Source organism: Salvelinus namaycush, chromosome 42 (assembly GCF_016432855.1).
Source record: "Salvelinus namaycush isolate Seneca chromosome 42, SaNama_1.0, whole genome shotgun sequence".
NCBI classification, from domain to species: Eukaryota; Metazoa; Chordata; class Actinopteri; order Salmoniformes; family Salmonidae; genus Salvelinus; species Salvelinus namaycush.
In genome coordinates, this window is record NC_052348.1 from 15,371,104 (window position 1) to 15,395,793 (window position 24,690).

General features: G+C 45.6%; 1 protein-coding gene across 4 annotated transcripts in view; it reads left to right on the top strand.

Moving 5' to 3' along the window:
• The window catches only part of coro2aa (coronin 2Aa), a 54,732-nt gene that overhangs the window by 9,894 nt on the left and 20,148 nt on the right, over positions 1-24,690 (top strand). Inside the window, exons 1-2 of one of the 4 annotated variants that reach the window (XM_038981225.1) lie at positions 14,293-16,563; positions 16,650-16,684. The exons of 1 other annotated variant lie outside the window; for it this stretch is intronic. The gene's annotated coding sequence lies outside the window, so the exon portion shown is untranslated. Of the gene's footprint in view, positions 1-14,292; positions 16,685-24,690 lie in introns of those variants that run through there. 2 more of the 4 variants (XM_038981222.1, XM_038981224.1) reach the window with 2 other exon arrangements.

The window sequence follows — 24,690 nt, forward strand, 5'->3', positions numbered from 1 at the left end:
AGCTGCTATTCATTACCAGAGCAGCACTACACATGGTTTCAAGAACAAAGCCAATTTAAAGCCTGACCGATATCCAACTTTGGATTCGACGTAGCCCTTTTCCTCTCTTTGCTATCTCCTGCTACTTTGACAAATTGACATTGAGCTCGGCAGAGTTTAGATATGCCGGTGTTACTAAGAGGCTTCTATGGAATGGGGTGCTCACTGCTCATCTGGGTAAAGTCAGTTTTGAACTCAGTGAAATCCAGTCATTGTTTTTAATATCAGATAAGGTTTCCTGGCTAGAAGATAATAGTGTGTGAAATTCTCCACTCTGCCAGGGGCTGTAGCTACAGAGGACCAGTCAGTCCTCTCAATAACAGCCAGAGCATTTCAGAATTAAGACTAGACAAAGAAATTCCCTCCAGAGGTCCGGCTCCAACATGGCTCAACCCTCAGAGCTATGACATGATATCCATAATTACATTTCCTCCATACTTAACGCTTCACACCACCGGTTATGTCTGTCCTTTACAAACAGCTCCCTGAACCCCAACTACCTGTAGAAGCACAGGGACAAATGCATAATGGACATTCACTGGAATCTCTTCCTAAAGTCCCTGAGGATTCCAGATTGGTTGTATACACGAGGCCCTCTCCTCTCCATGTCTTTATTTGATTTACACCAGGCCCCCCCCCCCCCCCCAGCCATTCAGACACGGCCTCCAAAGACATAGTAATAATGATGTAGTCATCATCTCTGCTGTGTTAAATGCACCCCCCCCCCCCCCCCAGCCATTCAGACACGGCCTCCAAAGACATAGTAATAATGATGTAGTCATCATCTCTGCTGTGTTAAATGCCCCCCCCCCCCCCCCCCCCCTCAGCCATTCAGACACGGCCTCCAAAGACATAGTAATAATGATGTAGTCATTATCTCTGCTGTGTTAAATGCACCCCCCCCCCAAGCCATTCAGACACGGCCTCCAAAGACATAGTAATAATGATGTAGTCATCATCTCTGCTGTGTTAAATGCACCCCCCCCCCCCAGCCATTCAGACACGGCCTCCAAAGACATAGTAATAATGATGTAGTCATCATCTCTGCTGTGTTAAATGCACCCCCCCCCCCCAGCCATTCAGACACGGCCTCCAAAGACATAGTAATAATGATGTAGTCATCATCTCTGCTGTGTTAAATGCACCCCCCCCCCCCCCCCCCCAGCCATTCAGACACGGCCTCCAAAGACATAGTAATAATGATGTAGTCATCATCTCTGCTGTGTTAAATGCACCCCCCCCCCAAGCCATTCAGACACGGCCTCCAAAGACATAGTAATAATGATGTAGTCATCATCTCTGCTGTGTTAAATGCACCCCCCCCCCCCAGCCATTCAGACACGGCCTCCAAAGACATAGTAATAATGATGTAGTCATCATCTCTGCTGTGTTAAATGCACCCCCCCCCCCCCCCCCCCCCAGCCATTCAGACACGGCCTCCAAAGACATAGTAATAATGATGTAGTCATCATCTCTGCTGTGTTAAATGCACCCCCTCCCCACCCACCCTTACTTTACTGTAAGTTAATAAAGGGATTGATTTAGTTTAGAGTTTCACGGACGCATCTGATATTTGTTGCAATGCTTAGGGGGGGGGGGGGGGGTTGTAACGTCTATCTCGTCGCCATGGATGTTTTGTCATAATAGAAAAGGACGGCTGAGGGAAATGAAAGTTGGGTAACGAGTGTAATGATGAGATCCTAGGCTATATTTAAAATGTTTCCATTGAGGCGGTTTAAAATATTGGTTTTCTTTTTATATTTCAAGCATAGGTTTAGTTGGCTATTCGTCCTTGAAGTGAACTGAAATTCTTGTCTTTGGACCTGTTGAAGGCCGATAAAGTCTGTATAAGGCTGTAAATTGTTACGAGAGACTTGCCAATATAGGTTTCAGTATCAAGCAGCAGCCTTATCATGATATCATTCAATGAGCAACACAGCTAATAAGCAGGTTAACGCCATGGGGCTTTAAATGAGTCACCTCTGGCCTGGAAGAATCAACAGGGCCAGCTGTACAGACACGCACACACCTCTGACTCAACACCGCACCACAGGTAGTAACCATATCACAGGTGAGATCATAGTCGCTTTACATCCAATAAAGGACTTTCCACAAGGGGAATGAACCCCTTGATCTGAAATCTTTTGACACTTTTTTTCTTAAGACGATGTCAAAATATAATGCTGGATACTTGGCGCTCCATGCTATCATTTTTCTAGAGCCTATAACGATCTAGAACTCTTCTATATATCCCAACTTCATAACTCCAATGTTCTATGTACTGTAACTCTATCTGGAACTACTTTTAGTCTTCACGTGCAGTGACAAAACCGATCGCATCTCAAATCCATCACCCAAGGATCCCTATAGCGTTTCCGTCCAATTAGATTAGAGATAGGATCATGAGACCACCTCAGTCTCCAGTCCCATAGTGTCAGTTGTATTCAGACAGGATGATGGAGCTATAGGTGGGTACTGTACTTTTGATGGGGTGTATGATGGTAAGAGTACTTAGCAGTGGGTATTTCCACAGAAAGACAGATGTGTGTAAAGAGGGGTTCTGTCTGTGTTGTGTTAGGTATGGACGAGTGCTGGCTAGGCAGAGAGAGAGATACCAAACCCACGTGTTGCCTCAGTGTTGAGTTGACTCAGTGATTTGATCTGCTTTGCTTGTTTGAACAGATGAACGCATAGTGTACATTGTGATCTGATTTTTCCTTTGCAGTATTGTGTCGCAATGACTGATTTGTCAAACACCGGGTTATTGTAGAGACCTCTGCAATTGTTACGGTATGTTTCAAGCGTGATAACTTGTGAATGGTGCAGATATGGTTTCTACTGACAATTGCAATGTACAAACTATGGCATAAGGGAACGATCCGTAATTTCGATTAAGACATTAATGAGCGAGCTAAGACGGACAAAGTCAATATAACTATTTGTTCAGCACTTTTGAAATGTACAACGACAGAATTCAGAACATGGGCCGTTCTTACAGTATACTCCCTGTACACCAAGTCAGAACCGTAGGATGAATAAAGGGGGCATATAAGCAGACAATGAAAGCTCTTACAATATTCGATGATGAAATTTCTCTAAAACAGGCTATAGGCTACATGTTCACCACCAAGTCAGAACAAAAGGCAAAGTTATGAGGGGGAAAGGGACACAATTATTAGGGTGAGGCACATCGGCTACTAACAGCCTACTACACAACATACACTTAGTATTACTTTCTTAGCTAGAATATACATATCTCCCTGGCATATTACATAATTTATGCTCCAGCATACAATACATTTTTGGACTCACCTTGTTGTGCTAGCCTACACACCATTCCAGTGGTGACCCGTCATTCAGGCTGCTCAACCTGTTTTGAGCCCCACCTGCCCTGAATGACGGGTCGCCACTGGAATGGTGTGCAGGCTAGGTTTATCTAACATTTCAGAAAATCACACCACATGATGGCAGAAGAAAATGTCATTCGCTGTATCTAAAAAATAAATGCATGTTCCAATTTTGCTGTTGGTTAGTTTATCTGCTGTGTGTTGTGGGAGTGTTCCCAAATCTCTTTTGCATGGCAAACCATCAAAGACAACATGGGAAGGAACATGCAAATACTAGCCAGAGACATACAGTGCATTCTGAAAATATTCAGACCCCTTGACTTTTTCCACATTTTGTTACGTTATAGCCTTATCCTAAATTGATTAAATACTTTTTTTGCCTCATCAGTCTACACACAATACCCCATAATGACAAAGCAAAAACAGGTTTTTAGAAATTTGTGCAAATGTATTTAAAATAAAAAACACATCACATTTACATAGGTATTCAGACCCTTTACTCAGTACTTTGTTGAATCACCTTTGGCAGCGATTACAGCCTTGAGTCTTCTTGGGTATGACACTACACGCTTGGCACACCTGTATTTGGGGAGTTTCTCCCATTCTTCTCTGCAGATCAGCTCAAGCCCTGTCAGGTTGGATGGTGAGCGTCCCTGCACAGCTATTTTCAGGTCTCTCCAGTTATGTTAGATCGGGTTTAAGTCCGGGCTCTGGCTGGGCCACTCAAGGATATTCAGAGACTTGTCCCAAAGCAACTCCTGTGTTGTCTTGGCTGTGTGCTTAGGGTCGTTCTAGTCAATTTTAGAATAAGGCTGTAATGTAATTTTTTGGGGGGAAAAAGTCAATGGGTCTGAATACTTTCCCGAATGCACTATACATCATTTGAAAGACTTCTGTTGACGTGTTTTATTATATTTGTGCATACGTGTGTGTGTGTGGGTTTGTCTGGGTGCGTTACATGACATAGCCCATTTATTTTACCCTTATTTTACCAGGTAAGTTGACTGAGAACAGATTCTCATTTACAGCAACGACCTGGAGAATAGTTACAGGGGAGAGGAGGGGGGTTGAATGAGCCAATTGAAAGCTGGGGATGATTAGGTGGCCATGATGGTATCAGGGCCAGATTGGGAATGTAGCCAGGACACCGGGGATCTTTAGTGACCACAGAGAGTCAGGACACAAGTTTAATATCCCATCCAAAAGACAGCACCCTACACAGGGCATTGTCCCCAATCACCATCCTGGGGCATTGGGATATATATATATATATATACACTACCGTTCAAAAGTTTGGGGTCACTTAGAAATGTCCTTGTTTTTTAAAGAATAGCAAATTTTTTGTCCATTTAAATAACATCAAATTGATCAGCAATACAGTGTAGACATTGTTAATGTTGTAAATTACTATTGTAGCTGGAAACTGCAGATTTTTTATGGAATATCTACAGTTGAAGTCGGAAGTTTACATACACCTTAGCCAAATACATTTAAACTCAGTTTTTCACAATTCCTGATGTTGAATCCTAGTAAAAGATTCCCTGTTTTAGGTCAGTTAGGATCACCACTTTATTTTAAGAATGTGAAATGTCAGAATAATAGTAGAGAGAATGATTTATTTCAGCTTTTATTTCTTTCATCAGTTTACAGACACTCAATTAGTATTTGATAGCATTGCTTTTAAATTGTTTAACTTGGGTCAAACGTTTCAGGTAGCCTTCCACAAGCTTCCCACAATAAGTTGGGTGAATTTTGGCCCATTCCTCCTGACAGAGCTGGTGTAACTGAGTCAGGTTTGTAGGCCTCCTTGCTCTCACACACTTTTTCAGTTCTGCCCACAAATTTTCTATAGGATTGAGGTCAGTGCTTTGTGATGGCCACTCCAATACCTTGACTTTGTTGTCCTTAAGCCATTTTCCCACAACTTTGGAAGTATGCTTGGGGTCATTGTCCGTTTGAAAGACCCATTTGCGACCAAGCTTTAACTTCCTGACTGATGTCTTGAGATGTTGCTTCAATATATCCACATAATTTTCTTTCTTCATGATGCCATCTTTTTTGTGAAGTGCACCAGTCCCTACTGCAGCAAAGCACCCCCACAACATGATGCTGCCACCCCTGTGCTTCACGGTTGGGATGGTGTTCTTCGGCTTGCAAGCCTCCCCCTTTTTCCTCCAAACATAACGATGGTAATTATTGCCAAACTGTTCTATTTTTGTTTCATCACACCAGAGGACATTTCTCCAAAAAGTATGATTTTTGTCCCCATGTGCAGTTGCTGGATTTTTTATGGCGGTTTTGGAGCAATGGCTTCTTCCTTGCTGAGCGGCTTTTCAGGTTATGTTGATATAGGACCCGTTTTACTGTGGATATAGATACTTTTGTACCTGTTTCCTCCAGCATCTTCACAAGGTCCTTTGCTGTTTTTCTGGGATTGATTTGCGCTTTTCGCACCAAAGTACGTTCATCTCTAGGAGACAGAACGCGTCTCCTTCCAAAGCGGTATGACTGCTACGTGGTCCAATGGTGTTTATACTTGCGTACTATTGTTTGTACAGATGAGCGCGGTACCTTCAGGTGTTTGGAAATTGCTCCCAAGGATGAACCATGATTCCACCTCTGCCCCTGATTCCACCTTGCTGTCCGGTCGCATTCCGCTTCGCTCCACAGGTAGTATCACATTTCATTTCATTTCATTACAGTACAACGGTTTGATTTGCTTGATCTTAGCTAGCTACATAGCCGTCTTTGTATCAAAGATAATTGTGTAGTTTAGACTAATTTCGGTTAGCTAGCCAGCTATTTTCGTTCTTTTAACGTAACGTAACGTAGTCAACACTGCTAGCTAGCTAGCCAGCTAGCCACCGAATAGCACCACTGTAGAAACTATTACATTCAACGGAACAACGGAACGACTTGATTAGTGTAGTGTTAGCTAGCTACATAGTTGTCTTTGCTGTCTTTGTATCTAAGATAATTGGGTAGTTTAGACTATCGGTTAGCTAGCCAGCTATTTTTGTCCTTTTAACGTAACGTAACGTAGTCAACACTGCTAGCTAGCCAGCTAGCCACCGAATAGCAGCACTGTAGAAACTATTACATTCAACGGAACAACGGAACGACTTGATTAGTGTAGTGTTAGCTAGCTACATAGTTGTCTTTGCTGTCTTTGTATCTAAGATAGTTGCGTTAGCTAGCCAGTTTCGGTTAGCTAGCCAGCTATTTTCGTTCTTTTAACGTAACGTAACGTAGTCAACACTGCTAGCTAGCTAGCCAGCTAGCCACCGAATAGCAGCACTGTAGAAACTATTACATTCAACGGAACAACGGAACGACTTGATTAGTGTAGTGTTAGCAGCACTGTAGAAACTATTACATTCGTAGTCTAGAGTAATTATCGGTTAGCTAGCCAGCTATTTTCGTCCGCCGCGCTGCCGTTCTCCTACCTAGTCACACTGCTAGCTAGCCAACTTCTACCGAATAGCAGCACTGTAGAAACTATTACATTACAACGGAACGATTTGATTAGTGTAGTGTTAGCTAGCTACATAGTTGTCTTTGCTGTCCTTGTATCTAAGACAATTGTGTAGTTTAGACTAATTATCTAGCCAGTTACCGAGGTTACCTAGCTAGCTATCGAGGTTACCTAGCCAGCTACACTTTCTAACAAAGTCAACAACGCAGCCACTGCTAGCTAGCCTACTTCAGCAGTACTGTATCATTTTAATCACTTTAGTCAATAAGATTTTTGCAACGTAAGCTTAACTTTCTGAACATTCGAGACGTGTAGTCCACTTGTCATTCCAATCTCCTTTGCATTAGCGTAGCCTCTTCTGTAGCCTGTCAACTATGTGTCTGTCTATCCCTGTTCTCTCCTCTCTGCACAGACCATACAAACGCTTCACACCGCGTGGCCGCGGCCACCCTAACCTGGTGGTCCCAGCGCGCACGACCCACGTGGAGTTCCAGGTCTCCGGCAGCCTCTGGAACTGCCGATCTGCGGCCAACAAGGCAGAGTTCATCTCAGCCTATGCTTCCCTCCAGTCCCTCGACTTCTTGGCACTGACGGAAACATGGATCACCACAGATAACACTGCCACTCCTACTGCTCTCTCCTCGTCTGCCCACGTGTTCTCGCACACCCCGAGAGCTTCTGGTCAGCGGGGTGGTGGCACCGGGATCCTCATCTCTCCCAAGTGGTCATTCTCTCTTTCTCCCCTTACCCATCTGTCTATCGCCTCCTTTGAATTCCATGCTGTCACAGTTACCAGCCCTTTCAAGCTTAACATCCTTATCATTTATCGCCCTCCAGGTTCCCTCGGAGAGTTCATCAATGAGCTTGATGCCTTGATAAGCTCCTTTCCTGAGGACGGCTCACCTCTCACAGTTCTGGGTGACTTTAACCTCCCCACGTCTACCTTTGACTCATTCCTTTCTGCCTCCTTCTTTCCACTCCTCTCCTCTTTTGACCTCACCCTCTCACCTTCCCCCCCTACTCACAAGGCAGGCAATACGCTTGACCTCATCTTTACTAGATGCTGTTCTTCCACTAACCTCATCGCAACTCCCCTCCAAGTCTCCGACCACTACCTTGTATCCTTTTCCCTCTCGCTCTCATCCAACACTTCCCACACTGCCCCTACTCGGATGGTATCGCGCCGTCCCAACCTTCGCTCTCTCTCCCCCGCTACTCTCTCCTCTTCCATCCTATCATCTCTTCCCTCTGCTCAAACCTTCTCTAACCTATCTCCTGACTCTGCCTCCTCAACCCTCCTCTCCTCCCTTTCTGCATCCTTTGACTCTCTATGTCCCCTATCCTCCAGGCCGGCTCGGTCCTCCCCTCCTGCTCCGTGGCTCGACGACTCATTGCGAGTTCACAGAACAGGGCTCCGGGCAGCCGAGCGGAAATGGAGGAAAACTCGCCTCCCTGCGGACCTGGCATCCTTTCACTCCCTCCTCTCTACATTTTCCTCTTCTGTCTCTGCTGCTAAAGCCACTTTCTACCACTCTAAATTCCAAGCATCTGCCTCTAACCCTAGGAAGCTCTTTGCCACCTTCTCCTCCCTCCTGAATCCTCCTCCCCCTCCCCCCCCCCTCCTCCCTCTCTGCAGATGACTTCGTCAACCATTTTGAAAAGAAGGTCGACGACATCCGATCCTCGTTTGCTAAGTCAAACGACACCGCTGGTTCTGCTCACACTGCCCTACCCTGTGCTCTGACCTCTTTCTCCCCTCTCTCTCCAGATGAAATCTCGCGTCTTGTGACGGCCGGCCGCCCAACAACCTGCCCGCTTGACCCTATCCCCTCCTCTCTTCTCCAGACCATTTCCGGAGACCTTCTCCCTTACCTCACCTCGCTCATCAACTCATCCCTGACCGCTGGCTACGTCCCTTCCGTCTTCAAGAGAGCGAGAGTTGCACCCCTTCTGAAAAAACCTACACTCGATCCCTCTGATGTCAACAACTACAGACCAGTATCCCTTCTTTCTTTTCTCTCCAAAACTCTTGAACGTGCCGTCCTTGGCCAGCTCTCCTGCTATCTCTCTCAGAATGACCTTCTTGATCCAAATCAGTCAGGTTTCAAGACTAGTCATTCAACTGAGACTGCTCTTCTCTGTATCACGGAGGCGCGCCGCACTGCTAAAGCTAACTCTCTCTCCTCTGCTCTCATCCTTCTAGACCTATCGGCTGCCTTCGATACTGTGAACCATCAGATCCTCCTCTCCACCCTCTCCGAGTTGGGCATCTCCGGCGCGGCCCACGCCTGGATTGCGTCCTACCTGACAGGTCGCTCCTACCAGGTGGCGTGGCGAGAATCTGTCTCCTCACCACATGCTCTCACCACTGGTGTCCCCCAGGGCTCTGTTCTAGGCCCTCTCCTATTCTCGCTATACACCAAGTCACTTGGCTCTGTCATAACCTCACATGGTCTCTCCTATCATTGCTATGCAGACGACACACAATTAATCTTCTCCTTTCCCCCTTCTGATGACCAGGTGGCGAATCGCATCTCTGCATGTCTGGCAGACATATCAGTGTGGATGACGGATCACCACCTCAAGCTGAACCTCGGCAAGACGGAGCTGCTCTTCCTCCCGGGGAAGGACTGCCCGTTCCATGATCTCGCCATCACGGTTGACAACTCCATTGTGTCCTCCTCCCAGAGCGCTAAGAACCTTGGCGTGATCCTGGACAACACCCTGTCGTTCTCAAATAACATCAAGGCGGTGGCCCGTTCCTGTAGGTTCATGCTCTACAACATTCGCAGAGTACGACCCTGCCTCACACAGGAAGCGGCGCAGGTCCTAATCCAGGCACTTGTCATCTCCCGTCTGGATTACTGCAACTCGCTGTTGGCTGGGCTCCCTGCCTGTGCCATTAAACCCCTACAACTCATCCAGAACGCCGCAGCCCGTCTGGTGTTCAACCTTCCCAAGTTCTCTCACGTCACCCCGCTCCTCCGCTCTCTCCACTGGCTTCCAATTGAAGCTCGCATCCGCTACAAGACCATGGTGCTTGCCTACGGAGCTGTGAGGGGAACGGCACCTCAGTACCTTCAGGCTCTGATCAGGCCCTACACCCAAACAAGGGCACTGCGTTCATCCACCTCTGGCCTGCTCGCCTCCTTACCACTGAGGAAGTACAGTTCCCGCTCAGCCCAGTCAAAACTGTTCGCCGCTCTGGCACCCCAATGGTGGAACAAACTCCCTCACGACGCCAGGACAGCGGAGTCAATCACCACCTTCCGGAGACACCTGAAACCCCACCTCTTTAAGGAATACCTAGGATAGGATAAAGTAATCCTTCTGACCCCCCCCCCCCCCCCCTTAAAAGATTTAGATGCACTATTGTAAAGTGGCTGTTCCACTGGATGTCATAAGGTGAATGCACCAATTTGTAAGTCGCTCTGGATAAGAGCGTCTGCTAAATGACTTAAATGTAATGTAAATGAACCAGACTTGTGGAGGTCTACAATTTCTTGACTGATTTATTTTTATTTTCCCATGATGTCAAGCAAAGAGGCACTGAGTTGAAAGGTAGCCCTTGAAATACATCCACAGGTACACCTCCAATTGACTCAAATTTTGTCAATTAGTATATCAGAAGCTTCTAAAGCCATGACATCATTTTATGGAATTTTCCAAGCTGTTTACAGGCACAGTCAACTTAGTGTATGTAAACTTCTGACCCACTGGAATTGTGATACAGTGAATTATAAGTGAAATAATCTTCAGTTTCTTAGCAATTTCTCGCATGGGATTGCCTTCATTTCTAAGAACAAGAATAAACTGACGAGTTTCAGAAAAAAGGTATTTGTTTCTGGCCATTTTGAGCCTGTAATCGAACCCACAAATGCTGATGCTCCAGATACTCAACTAGTCTAAAAAAAGGCAATTTTTATTGCTTCTTTAATAAGCACAGCAGTTTTCAGCTGTAATAACATAATTGCAAAAGGGTTTTCTAATGACAAATTAGCCTTTTAAAATGATAAACTTGGATTAGCTAACACAACGTGCCATTGGAACACAGGAGTGATGGTTGCTGATAATGGGCCTCTGTACACCTATGTAGATATTCCATTCAAAATCTGCCGTTTCCAGCTACAATAGTCGTTTACAACATTGACAATGTCTACACTTTATTTCTGAGCAATTTGATGTTATTTTAATGGACCAAAAATGTGCTTTTCTTTCAAAAACAAGGACATTTCTAAGTGACCTCAAACGTTTGAACAGTAGTGTGGATATATATATATATATTAGACCAGAGGAAAGAGTGATTCTTACTGGCCCTTCAACACCACTTCCATCCAGGGACCAACCAGGACCAGCCTTGCTTAGCTTCAGAGGCAACCCAGCAGTGGGACGCACGGTGGTATGCTGCCTAACACACCCCTACAGGTAAGCTTGAGGGACTGACCTGTTCTTTGGTTGATCGGTCGAGGATGACAACGCCATGAAAAATACAGGAAATGGTCATGTATTTACCTTTACTACGAATGATCTCAATGGATCTGCTTTTAATGGTTGCTTCTGTGTACATTGGCACACAACAGCTTCAGGACTGGAGAATAGTTACACAATTACTGGCCCTACCTGTGCAGCTGTAAAAGTCCCTGAAATGACATCAGCCATTTGTACATCTGACTATCAGATTCTATCAACAGTATACACAAAATATGCAGGCTAAAGGGAATAAAATATTAGCTCTGTCGGTGAAAGGATTCAAATCATAAAATCTACAGCACAAACACACACGGCAGACACACCCTTTTCTCAGAGACCGCCCTATAATCCAGAGCCACGCGACACCAAAACCAAGGACCAGCCCGCCTTCATTTACCACACCCCGGAGACAATTCTCATAAAGCAGCTGCCTTGTCAGCTAATGGGGATCCTAATAAATACTAAATATTGATTACCGACCGACACCCTAGAAACATCTAGATCTACAAACAACCATCTATTTTACACTTCCTCAACCCTCATCCTCAAATAAAGCAAAGACGACAGACACCCAGACAAAAAGCCTAAACCAGGTGTTTGTGCCTTCTCCGTCAAAACAGAGCCAGGCCGCTTATCAGAAATGACAGTGAGGAAGGGATGGCCATTATAGCTCAGCCATGTCAAAGAAATGAGCCTAGTTTCCCACAGTAGCTGCCTATTACCTCACGACTGTGTGATCTGTGATTAGAGAGAACCGTTAGCTGTTAGATTTCTGGAATGCTATTAGGTGGTTTGGAGTCTATGATAATAGCTAAGAAATGTAACCTAGTTTACCTACTCTAAGATGAATGCATGGTCCTAAATCGAACAAACCTGAGTTCATGATAAAAGAGGACAACTTGTACATTATACTGACTCCAACTGATGGACCAATCAGATAGTCTTATCTTCCTCTTTAATAAGCAGACTCTGGTATTGGCCCAGACCACTGACTGTGTTGCTCTGATGTCTCGGTTCTACTCCTTTCCTTGGCAGAATGCTCGAGATTAGACATTGGCCAGATAAAAAGAGGGTTGGCACCGCTTTCAGTTGGTCCGATCTCAAAGGAAAACCTGCAATAGATCACAGCATCGCACTCGCTCACATCAATGTGTGTGGGCAAAATATGCACTGTGCATGTGTGTTTGGTGTCTTACGTAAGCCGGTTTCCAAGAAACCACTCTTCAAGCACTCTATACAACCTGGATTATCGTGCACACATTGACGGTTGACAGCACTTTAAAAAGCCATTGAAACCAGGTTCTCTTGAACATGCCTCTTCAATACTAATGGATGGAAATTGACTCCCATTATTTATCTATAATGAGTTTCTATAATGTCACTGTCTGGCTAGCCTAATATACAGTAAACTCCAAAAGTGTTGGGACAGTGACAATTTTTGTTGTTGTTTTGGCTCTGTACTCCAGCACCTTGGATTTGAAATGATACCAATGACCATGAGGTTAAAGTGCAGACCATCAGCTTTAATTTGAGGGGATTTTCATCCCTATTGTGTGAACCATTTAGAAATTAATGCACTTTCTGTCCACAATCCCCCACATTTTAGGGGACCAAAGGTATTGGGACAAATTCACTTGTATGTGTATTATACACAGGAGGTTGGTGGCACCTTAATTGGGGAGGACGGGCTCATAGTAATGGCTGTAATGGAATTAATGGAATGGTATCCAACTCATCAAACAAATGGTTGCCATGTGTTTGATATCATTCCATTCACCCCATTCCAGCCATTAATATGATCCGTCCTCCCCTCACCAGTCTCCTGTGGTATTATAGTATACATATCAGTGGCCATTGGCCTCCCCTCGATGTTGATGGTGTTGTTTTGGTTGACCCAGGGGGTGTGGGGGAGGGATCGCTCTACTTCTGACTCCTGGAGCATGTTGTTGTGCACGTCTCTGTGTGATTGAGCTGTCTCTGTCGTCACCAACACTTAGTTGGACTTCATTCAGTCATACCTGGAGAGTGTGTGTGTGTGTGTGTGTGTGTGTGTGTGTGTGTGTGTGTGTGTGTGTGTGTGTGTGTGTGTGTGTGTCTTTGATTAGGATATCCTATAAAGCTTCTGCTAAATGACACATATCTAAGACTTGGATTAGGTGGATCAATCACCAATGTCTCTAGGTAGATAATTCCTTTCCTGCAACTCAGACTCTCTGACCTGTCGCTTATCTCTCTCACACACCAAAGTTTAGAGGTTCTGTTGTACTTTGGACGTGTGTGTGTTCGTGCACCAGAGGAGGCTGGTAGGAGGAGCTATAGGAGGACGTGCTCATTGTAATGGCTGTAATTGTATAAATGGAATGGAGTCAGACATGTGGTTTCCATAACGTTCCATTTGTTCCATTCCAGCCATTACAATGAGCCCTTCCTCCTATAGCGCCTCCCACCAGCCAACACTGACGTGCACATGTGTATCGATCGCCTGGCCACTTTTCTGACTGGCTGTTTCACCATGTGAAGTCCAGCTGTCGATGCCTGTTATTTTTCCCCTCTCTCCTGTCCTCATATAGCTTAGCCTAGCCTAGCCTAGCCTATCCACGTCACTCATATTGACCTGCTAGCCTAGCCTAGCTATTCACTTCACTCTTATTGACCTGTTAGCCTAGCCTAGCTATCCACTTCACTCTTATTGATCTGTTTGGTTGTTAGCCTAGCCACTTTGCCTTGCCTCCGGTGCAAAATATGCTGTTGTGTAATGTTTTTGACAGGGGCTGACGTGTAGCGATTACCAATGTCTCGCCGTCAGTGCAGCCCATGTGGATGGATTTTCGTGGAAGTTTGGCGAGAGGCCAAAGCAGCCTCCCTCCCTTTACATGACCACATTGTGCAATGTGTGCTTTTCTCCCTGCTGGATGGAAGCCTTTCATTTAAGGAGCAGTCAATCTCCCCACAGATTAGGCCTAGTCTTTGGTAGAGCAAGACACCACCACCTCACATTAGAATGTAGTCGATAGACTCTGGTATCCTGGTATTGTGAGTTGGAATGTGGAGATTTTGCCTTGAGATGAGAATCTTCTTACATTGTGAATTCTTATTCCATTTTGATGGGTTTTGTGTTCAGGGCATTGCGGGTTCAAAGGCCTGTCTGGTTAGTGGTTGTTTGTTATCGGAACAGGATGGACAGACATGAAAGCAAAAGAAGGGAGAGAGGATTACTGGTTTTGTCCCGTTCTCTCTATCTCTGGTTGATTACTGGTTTTGTCCCGTTCTCTCTATCTCTGGTTGATTACTGGTTTTGTCCCGTTCTCTCTATCTCTGGTTGATTACTGGTTTTGTCCCGTTCTCTCTATCTCTGGTTGATTACTGGTTTTGTCCCGTTCTCTCTATCTCTGGTTGATTACTGGTTTTGTCCCGTTCTCTCTATCTCTGGTTGATTACTGGTTTTGTCCCATCCTCTCTATCTCTGGTTGATTACTGGTTTTGTCCAGTCCTCTCTATCTCTGGTTGATTACTGGTTTTGTCCCGTCCTCTCTATCTCTGGTTGATTACTGGTTTTGTCCCATCCTCTCTATCTCTGGTTGATTACTGGTTTTGTCCCATCCTCTCTATCTCTGGTTGATTACTGGTTTTGTCCCGTCCTCTCTATCTCTGGTTGATTACTGGTTTTGTCCCGTTCTCTCTATCTCTAGTTGATTACTGGTTTTGTCCCGTTCTCTCTATCTCTGGTTGATTACTGGTTTTGTCACGTTCTCTCTATCTCTGGTTGATTACTGGTTTTGTCCCGTTCTCTCTATCGCTGGTTGATTACTGGTTTTGTCCCGTTCTCTCTATCTCTGGTTGATTACTGGTTTTGTCCCGTTCTCTCTATCTCTGGTTGATTACTGGTTTTGTCCCGTTCTCTCTATCTCTGGTTGATTACTGGTTTTGTCCCGTTCTCTCTATCTCTGGTTGATTACTGGTTTTGTCCCGTTCTCTCTATCTCTGGTTGATTACTGCTTTTGGCCCGTTCTCTCTATCTCTGGTTGATTACTGGTTTTGTCCCGTCCTCTCTATCTCTGGTTGATTACTGGTTTTGTCCCGTTCTCTCTATCTCTAGTTGATTACTGGTTTTGTCCCGTCCTCTCTATCTCTGGTTGATTACTGGTTTTGTCCCGTTCTCTCTATCTCTGGTTGATTACTGGTTTTGTCCCGTTCTCTCTATCTCTGGTTGATTACTGGTTTTGTCCCGTTCTCTCTATCTCTGGTTGATTACTGGTTTTGTCCCGTTCTCTCTATCTCTGGTTGATTACTGCTTTTGGCCCGTTCTCTCTATCTCTGGTTGATTACTGCTTTTGGCCCGTTCTCTCTATCTCTGGTTGATTACTGGTTTTGTCCCGTCCTCTCTATCTCTGGTTGATTACTGGTTTTGTCCCGTTCTCTCTATCTCTAGTTGATTACTGGTTTTGTCCCGTCCTCTCTATCTCTGGTTGATTACTGGTTTTGTCCCGTTCTCTCTATCTCTGGTTGATTACTGGTTTTGTCACGTTCTCTCTATCGCTGGTTGATTACTGGTTTTGTCCCGTTCTCTCTATCTCTGGTTGATTACTGGTTTTGTCACGTTCTCTCTATCCCTGGTTGATTACTGGTTTTGTCACGTTCTCTCTATCTCTGGTTGATTACTGGTTTTGTCCCGTTCTCTCTATCTCTGGTTGATTACTGGTTTTGTCCCGTTCTCTCTATCTCTGGTTGATTACTGGTTTTGTCCCGTTCTCTCTATCTCTGGTTGATTACTGGTTTTGTCCCATTCTCTCTATCTCTGGTTGTGGTGACTCCAAGATAGAGGGAGGAATCCTGATTGAACCAATACTCTGGAGGAGGAGTGAAGGCAGAGGGAGTGGCGATCGGAGGATCTTTCCCTCTCCCATCTCCTCCCTGCTTCTCTTTGTCACTGGGTTAGGCACCACCCTTTTATGGAGTGTACACACACACACACACGCTCATGCTCTCTCCTGCTTACAGTGACCACCAGCTACTGTATACTGAACTCTGTGTCCGTAGACCTGCTGTACTTCTCTACCCAGAGAGAGTTGGATGTGCTCTGGTTGGACTCCAGCAGCAGGACTGTAAGGGCTTGGTCTGTAGAGAGTTGGATGATATCACTCAGTGGCTGTACTCTTTGAAGCCTGTGTTGCAGGAGGCTGGCTTGCTCCATGTGCCTCAGAGAACGAGACGGGAGAGAAGAGATTTCCAGAGGCAAGTCATCTAGACGTGACATATAGACAGCACCTGCTCTCTCTCTCTCTCTCTCTCAAGGAGCTCTTCTCTTTTTCTCCTCTCAGTTGGCCTGCCCGCCATCCCACACTGACTAGACAGGGTGAGTAGGCTTCAGACAGAGGGAATGACAGATCTTTCTCTCTCTTTTTCACTTTGTGCTGTTCACTCATACTGTCTTGATCTTTGATACTTGCTCCTTCTTTCTGTCTCTCCTCTTCACCACTTCTCATTCCTTTAGTTTCCTGTCCTTTCATCTCTACCTCTCTCTTCCTGTAACGTGTGTGTGGCAACGTGTTTGTTGGCGTGAGTGAGCTCACCCCAGGGCTTGACAGGTTTGTGTGTGTGTGTGTGTGTGTGGGGGGGAGAGCTGAGTGAGGGACAGGGTGATTACAGTGTGCAGTTTTCTGGCTGAGGCAGGCTCCAACAAGATACACCTAACACCTCTAGGGAGTGTTTAAAGTGTGTTGTGTGTGTTTGCGTCCGTGCATAGTATTTTTAAAAGATCCTGTCGGCAAAGCTCTATGAAGTTGTAATTATTCACGCACATCGCCAGCGGCAGCATAATCCTGCTGACTCTGGCTAAACCGTAAAGGGAACGTGAAGAAGGAGCTGTTACAGTTTTAGAATAGTGAACATGACATCATCCCTATACTGAGTCAGTCAAGTGTTAAATCACAGATGTTTTTTTATGGTTGGGTCATCTAAGGCTCTCTGCCACTGAACTATGGAAGACGCACAATACCTATTCATCAAGCTCTGGGTCCCATTTCTCATTCATGTTAAGGCTGTGTGTGTGTGTGTGTGTGTGTGTGTGTGTGTGTGTGTGTGTGTGTGTGTGTGTGTGTGTGTGTGTGTGTGTGTGTGTGTGTGTGTGTGTGTGTGTGTGTGTGTGTGTGTGTGTGTGTGTGTGTGTGTGTGTGTGTGTGCTGAAGTGGGATAGCATAGCCTTCTGATTGATTTGTTAAAGGGTTGCATTGGCCTACAATGGGAGAAGTGACGTGTAGATATAGGCATAGTCCCATTGTTGAACACACCACACCCTGATCACCTAATTCACCCATTAGTTAATCATAAAATCCACTCCTGTCACTGGAGATATCCCTACGGCTTAAAGATCTGCACAACACAAAGCAGCACTTTATATTGCTATCTGAACCCGCATAATACCAGGATTTCATTGCCTGGTGTTCTGCTTTTGAAACTTTTAAAAGGACGTTTTACCAGACTTTACCAGAGTGTATCAACATGTAGGAAGTGGTGAGTGTTGACAGTAGTTTGGCACTACACCTGTATACTGTATAGGGAAGTTGTTTGGCCATAGGAGGACTATAGGCGATCTGTTTGTTTGTGCAAGCCATGCATACTTGTTATTTCCGCATTCATACTTCCTCTGTGCTTCAATGGCGGGCAATACCAGTGACTTTGCATATTGGTAGCAGTCGTATGCATACAATTCTAGCATTCTAAGAATGCTCCGACTCGCATGCACACACGCAGGTGCACAAACGCATGTTAATGCGTACAAAAGCAACTGGAAAACAACTGGCTGTTGTTCATTCAGAGTTAGCATTTGTTCTGTATGGCGTGCAGCCTATATACAGATGCTTGCACACTTCAACACACACATTGTCCTGTAGTGGGAGTTTGCCCATTGATAGTGCTGCAAGGCCCAGGCTCTCTCTCTCTCTAGTATAACATTTCACCTGCTGCAGGTCCTCCACAAGCTCAAAATGCTCTTTCTTTCCCCATAGTCTGTAGCCAGACCACACACACACACACACACACACACATACCACTCGCCCCATCAAGGCATCTCCTTCTATAGTACATTCCTCTTTTCCATGTACATTCTATAGTGTTGGGCTGTTATTGTGTTACCTGGGCTGCATGGCCTTCTCTTCCAGGGAGAAAGCCTGTAGCGCGCGGCTGTCGTCTGAGTACCATGTCATGTCAGACAGGAACGTAGACACACACACAGACCTGGACATTACCTGGCTCGTGTTTCCCTTTGAGCGCTTACAAAACACGGCAGGCGACCCGGCAACAGCCCTCACTCTATCTCCCCCTTCCTCACTCACCTTACCTCCTCCTCAACTACCCCGACTCGCCCTCTTCTCCCACCTTACCCCCTCCTCCAATACTCCCCCTCTCACAGGCTCTCATAGTGGAAAAATCAGTGGAAAGATAGTTTAATAGTTACATATTCTCCTAAACCATATAAACATAAGACTAGACATTAGGTTGAGGTAAAGGTGAGAGATTTGTAGTTTGGTTGTGAAGGGGGCAGATGGAGTTGTAGTTTGGTTGTGGAGGGAGTTGTAGTTTGGCTGTGAGGGAGTTGTAGTTTGTCTGTGAGGGAGTTGTAGTTTGTCTGTGAGGGAGTTGTAGTTTGTCTGTGAGGGAGTTGTAGTTTGTCTGTGAGGGAGTTGTAGTTTGTCTGTGAGGGAGTTGTAGTTTGGCTGTGAAGGAGTTGTAGTTTGTCTGTGAGGGAGTTGTAGTTTGGTTGTGAGGGTGGTGGAGGGAGTTGTAGTTTGGCTGTAAGGGAGTTGTAGTTTGTCTGTGAGGGAGTTGTAGTTTGGCTGTGAGGGAGTTGTAGTTTGGCTGTGAGGGAGTTGTAGTTTGTCTGTGAGGGAGTTGTAGTTTGGCTGTGAAGGAGTTGTAGTTTGTCTGTGAGGGAGTTGTAGTTTGGCTGTGAGGGAGTTGTAGTTTGGCTGTGAGGGAATTGTAGTTTGGCTGTGAAAGAGTTGTAGTTTGGCTGTGAAAGAGTTGTAGTTTGGCTGTGAAGGAGTTGTAGTTTGGCTGTGAAGGAGTTGTAGTTTGGCTGTGAAGGAGTTGTAGTTTGGCTGTGAGGGAGTTGTAGTTTGGCTGTGAGGGAGTTGTAGTTTGGCTGTGAGGGAGTTGTAGTTTGGCTGTGAGGGAATTGTAGTTTGGCTTTGAGGGAGTTGTAGTTTGGCTGTGAGGGAGTTGTAGTTTGGCTGTGAGGGAGTGGTAGTTTGTCTGTGAGGGAGTGGTAGTTTGGCAGTGAGGGAGTTGTAGTTTGTCTGTGAGGGAGTTGTAGTTTGGCTGTGAAGGAGTTGTAGTTTGGCTGTGAAGGAGTTGTAGTTTGGCTGTGAATGAGTTGTAGTTTGGCTGTGAGGGAGTTGTAGTTTGGCTGTGAGGGTGGTGGAGGGAGTTGTAGTTTGGCTGTGAGGGAGTTGTAGTTTGGCTGTGAGGGAGTTGTAGTTTGGCTGTGAAAGAGTTGTAGTTAGGCTGTGAGGGTAGTGAAGGGAGTTGTGAGGTGACATGATCCTTAGAGAGAGAGATCACTGATAGATGTCAGAGATGTTGAAGGTTTAGTGGTGGTGGAAGGTGTCATGGTGCTTCCAGCATGGCGTTCTAACAGAGAGTCTGTAGTCCATCTCAGCCACAGAGGTAAATAGAGATATCAAATCAAATGTTATTTGTCACATGCACCGAATACAACAGGTGTAGTAGACCTTACTGTGAAATTCTTACTTACAAGCCCTTAACCAACAATGCAGTTCAAGAAATAGAGTTAAGAAAACTAACAATAAGATTACATAACAATAACGAAGCTATATACAGGGGGTACTGGTACCAAGTCAATGTGCGGGGCTACAGGTTGGTCAAAGTAATTTGTACATGTAGGTAGGGGTAAAGTGACTATGCATCGATAATACCCAGCCAGTAGCAGCAGTGTAGAAACAAAGTGTGGTGGGGTCAATGTAAATATTTTGGGTGGCCATTTGATTAATTATTCAGCCGACTTATTGCTTGGGGGTAGAAGCTGTTAAGGAGCCTTTTGGACCTAGACTTGGTGCTCTGGTACTGCTTGCCGTGCGGTAGCAGAGAGAACAGTCTATGACTAGGGTGACTGGAGTCTTTGACAATTTTTTGTGCCTTCCTCTGACACCGCCTAGTAAATAGGTCCTGAAAGGCAGGACGTTTGGCCCCAGTGATGTATTGGGCCGTACACACTACCTTCTGTAGAGCCTTACGGTCAGATGCCGAGCAGTTGCCATACCAGGCGGTGATGCAACCAGTCAGGATGCTCTCGATGGTGCAGCTGTAGAACTTTTTGAGGATCTGTGAACCCATGCCAAATATTTTCAGTCTCCTGAGGGGGAAAAGGTGTTGTCGTGCCCTCTTCACGACTGTCTTGGTGTGTTTGGACCATGATAGTTTGTTGGTGATGTGGACACCAAGGAACTTGAAACTCTCGACCTGCTCCACTTCTGCCCCGTCAATATTAATGGGGGCCTGTTCGGCACTCCTTTTCCTGTAGTCCACGATCAGCTTCTTTGTCTTGCTCACATTGAGGGAGAGGTTGTTGTCCTAGCACCACACTGCCAGGTCTCTGATCTTCCCTATAGGCTGACTCATCGTTGTCGGTGATCAGGCCTACCACTGTTGTGTCGTCAGCAAACTTAATGATGGTGTTGGAATCGTGCCTGGCCACCCAGTCGTGGGTGAACATGGAGTACAGAAGGGGTTGCAGAGGGAGGTGTTTAGTCCTCTTTATGAGCTTTATGGGTACTATAGTGTTGAATGCTGAGCTGTAGTCAATGAACAGCATTCTCACATAGGTGTTAATTTTGTCCAGGTGTGAAAGGGCAATGTGGAGTGTGATTGAGATTGTGTCATCTGTGGATCTGTTGGTGCGGTGTGCGAATTGGAGTGGATCTAAGGTTTCCGGGATGATGGTGTTGATGTGAGCCCTGACCAGCCTTTCAATGCACTTCATGGCTACCGACGTGAGTGCTACGAGGCGGTAGTCATTTAGGCAGGTTACCTTCACATTCTTGGGGACAGGGACTATGGTGGTCTGCTTGAAACATGTAGGTATTACTGACTCGGGTCAGGGAGAGGTTGAAAATGTCAGTGAAGACACTTCCCAGTTGGTCCGTGCATGCTCTGGGTACACGCCCTGGTAATCCGTCTGGCCCCGCAGCCTTGTAAATGTTGACCTGTTTAAAGGACTTGCTCACATCGGCTATAGAAAGCGTAATCACACAGTTATCCGGAACAGCTGGTGCTCTCATGCATGCTTCAGTGTTGCTTGCCTTGAAGCGAGCATAAAAGACATTTAGCATAAAATACATTTGTCCTGTATTGACGCTTTGCCTGTTTGATGGTTTGTCTGAGGGCATAGCAGGATTTCTTATAAGCGTCCGGATTAGTGTCAATGCATGTGAACTTTGCCCTCCTCCTGGCTCTGAACTTTGACATGTTGTCCTGTGGAAAGCTAGAGATGCGTCCCGAATATCACCCCATTCCCTATATAGTGCACTACTTTTGACCAGGGCTCATGGGGCTGTGGAGAGTCCTGAACACACCAAGGTGACTGAGGTGAGACGGTAACGCACCCAGCTCTCACAGGATTAAAGAACAGATGGTTGAAAGCCACTGAAATATGAAAGACGTGAAAAATGCAACTTGAGATTGGTCTTCTACATTTGTCTTTGTGATGCGTTTCACAGTGGTTTTTACAGCACCCTTTTACCATATGAAGTGGTGAGTCATTGGTTATAGCCCTCCGTTGACAAAAATAGCTGTTCTAGAGTCCAACTGATAGAGCTTGCTCTATATCTTATGTACCTTGCTCTCCATTATACAGCAAGAGATATCCAGCCTTTACAATGTGCTATACAGACATTTTAGACATTTTTGGAGCAGTGGAAGACTTCTGATCAGCAAGATGACAGGGTTAAAAATAGAATAATCTGTACTCGTCATCATTTCCTTGTTCAGACGGCCCCCACTATGCAGCCAAGCTGTGTACCTACCTGCTGTTAAAGCACAAAATGGAACTGTCATTTTCTCTCACTATTTAACTCTGTATTTGAAATCTATGACTACAGGCTGGATTTCTGGGAAAAGGGTTGGGGTTTTTCCTCCTCTTGGAGGCTTGTCACACTTTGTCTGTGTCTGAAATGGCACCCTATTCCCTTTATAGTGCACTACTTTTGTCCAGGGCCTATATACTGTATATAGCAATGCACTCTTATTAGGCAAGACTGCCTTCTCATCTTGTGCACCAGAGGCATGGAATAGTCTACAACCCATGCTTCATCTAGATATGTTAGTGCCACTGAATTAATTACACATTCTGATGGTAGACTCTGTTACAAAGGAGTTTAAATGCTTTTTTTATGCTGGATCATGTTGTTAAATAGTTTTAATTCTGTCATGTATTGATTGTTGCTGCCTTCTTGGCCAGGTCTCCCTCGAAAAAGAGACTGGGTCTCAATGGGCTTTTCCTGGTTAAATAAATCATATAGGCTGCCATTTCAAATGCAGCTATTGAGATTGCCATTTTCAAGCCCCTCACTGTGAAGTTCTTCAGGTCATTGTGTTCCCTCTGTAGAATAAGAAGAGAGGCAGGTGGGTTTGGAGAGAAGCAGAGGGTTGAGAGATACTGATCAGGTTCTATGTATTTGGGTTAATGACTCGAAGCGGGAAAAGACACACATTCAAATAGAGCCTTGGAGCAGAACGATGTCAACTCGGCTCTCCACAGCTGAACCAATGGAGAGAGCCTTGTTGGAGCTGGGTCGTGTTCATAAGGGAATACTGTAGCGAAACGTTGTGCAACGGAAGACAAAAATGAGTGATTTTATTGGATAAGTCCAGCTCCCTGTTTTTACTCTGTTTTTTTCCATTGCGTGCACTTATGAACACCACCCAGAGCCAACCAATGATCAGCGTCCCATCATCCATTCCAACATGGCTCATCAAGCCTGTTCTCACTGGCTCAAAACTGACAGGCAGTAGGCTGACACTATCAGGTACACCCAACAGGCTCCTACTGAGGGGTAGTAGAGAGCTACTGTCTCTGACTGCTACTGACAGGGATGGGATATGGCTGTTGGCTGTTGCTTTCTCTTTCTGTTGAGGACACAGATGTTGCCCAGAGCAAGAGTTGAGAGAAGATAGGCCCAGTCTGATAGGACCGTTGTGTTGTTTGTGTAAATATACACGTAGGACCTGGTAGGCACATTCCTGCTTTCTGTCTTGACATGCATTGAGATATTTCACTGTTTGGGATTGTGTGTTGGCTTTTGTTCATTTGAGGTAAAAACATTTGTCAGCAGTCTCAATGCATTATTTCCACTAGTGTAGTTCATCTAGGAAGCTAGCTGTTGGCAGTGCAGCTGCAGGGATATGGCATTATCAGTGTGAGCCATCTGTGTTGGGCCAGGCTGGTTGGGTTCATTCACTCACCTGAAAAGGTTAACGAAGCTCTCGTCAGGTAGAGAACGTTCGGGCGTGACCGCACGGCGCTCTAAACGCTCACCCGGGGGGTAGAAGATGAAAGGGCCACGCGTAAACAGAGACTGAGACGAGCTGAAGGATGGGAAATCTTATTCCCTGTTTCTCGCTTTCTTTTTCTCTATCTCTCGGAGTCTCCTCTCTCTTTCTGTTCCTACTTCTCTCTCCTTTCCCTCTCTTTCCCCCTCTCTCTTTCTCTCTCTCTCTCTCTCTCTCTCTCTTTCCATCTCTCTTTTCCCCCTCTCTCTTTCTCTTTCTCTCTCTCTCTTTCCATCTCTCTTTCCCCCCTCTCTCTTTCTCTCTCTCTCTTTCCATCTCTCTTTTCCCCCCTCTCTTTCTCTCCCCCTCTCTTTCCTTTTCTTTCCTTCTTTCTCTCTCACCTTCTTTCCCTCTCTTGCCCATCTCTCTCTCTTTACCCCTCTCTCTCTCTTCCCCTCTCTCCCCCTCTCTGCTTCTGTTGAGGCCAACCAGCCACCACCACTAAAGCCACACCCGCACCAACCAACCACTGGCCTGCCTGGCTCCCAGTGTGTTATTTTTACCTCTTTCCCCCACAATGACGTCACTCTGTTTTCCTCGTTGCCTTATATATTTTTACTGACACCATCTATATCGCCAGAAAAAACTCACTTCCATCCAAACACAGAGAGGGATGATGTCATTAAGCCATAGGTCATTTCCAGGTGACACAACAGCCCATATCCTTTGGGCTCCAGATAGCGGTTGCTTTTAGGCACAGATCTAGGATCAGTTTACACTCAGCAAACCTTTAACTTTAACCATTGGAAATAAAAATGCTAAACTGACCTTAGACCAGTGTTTGAGGAGCCACTA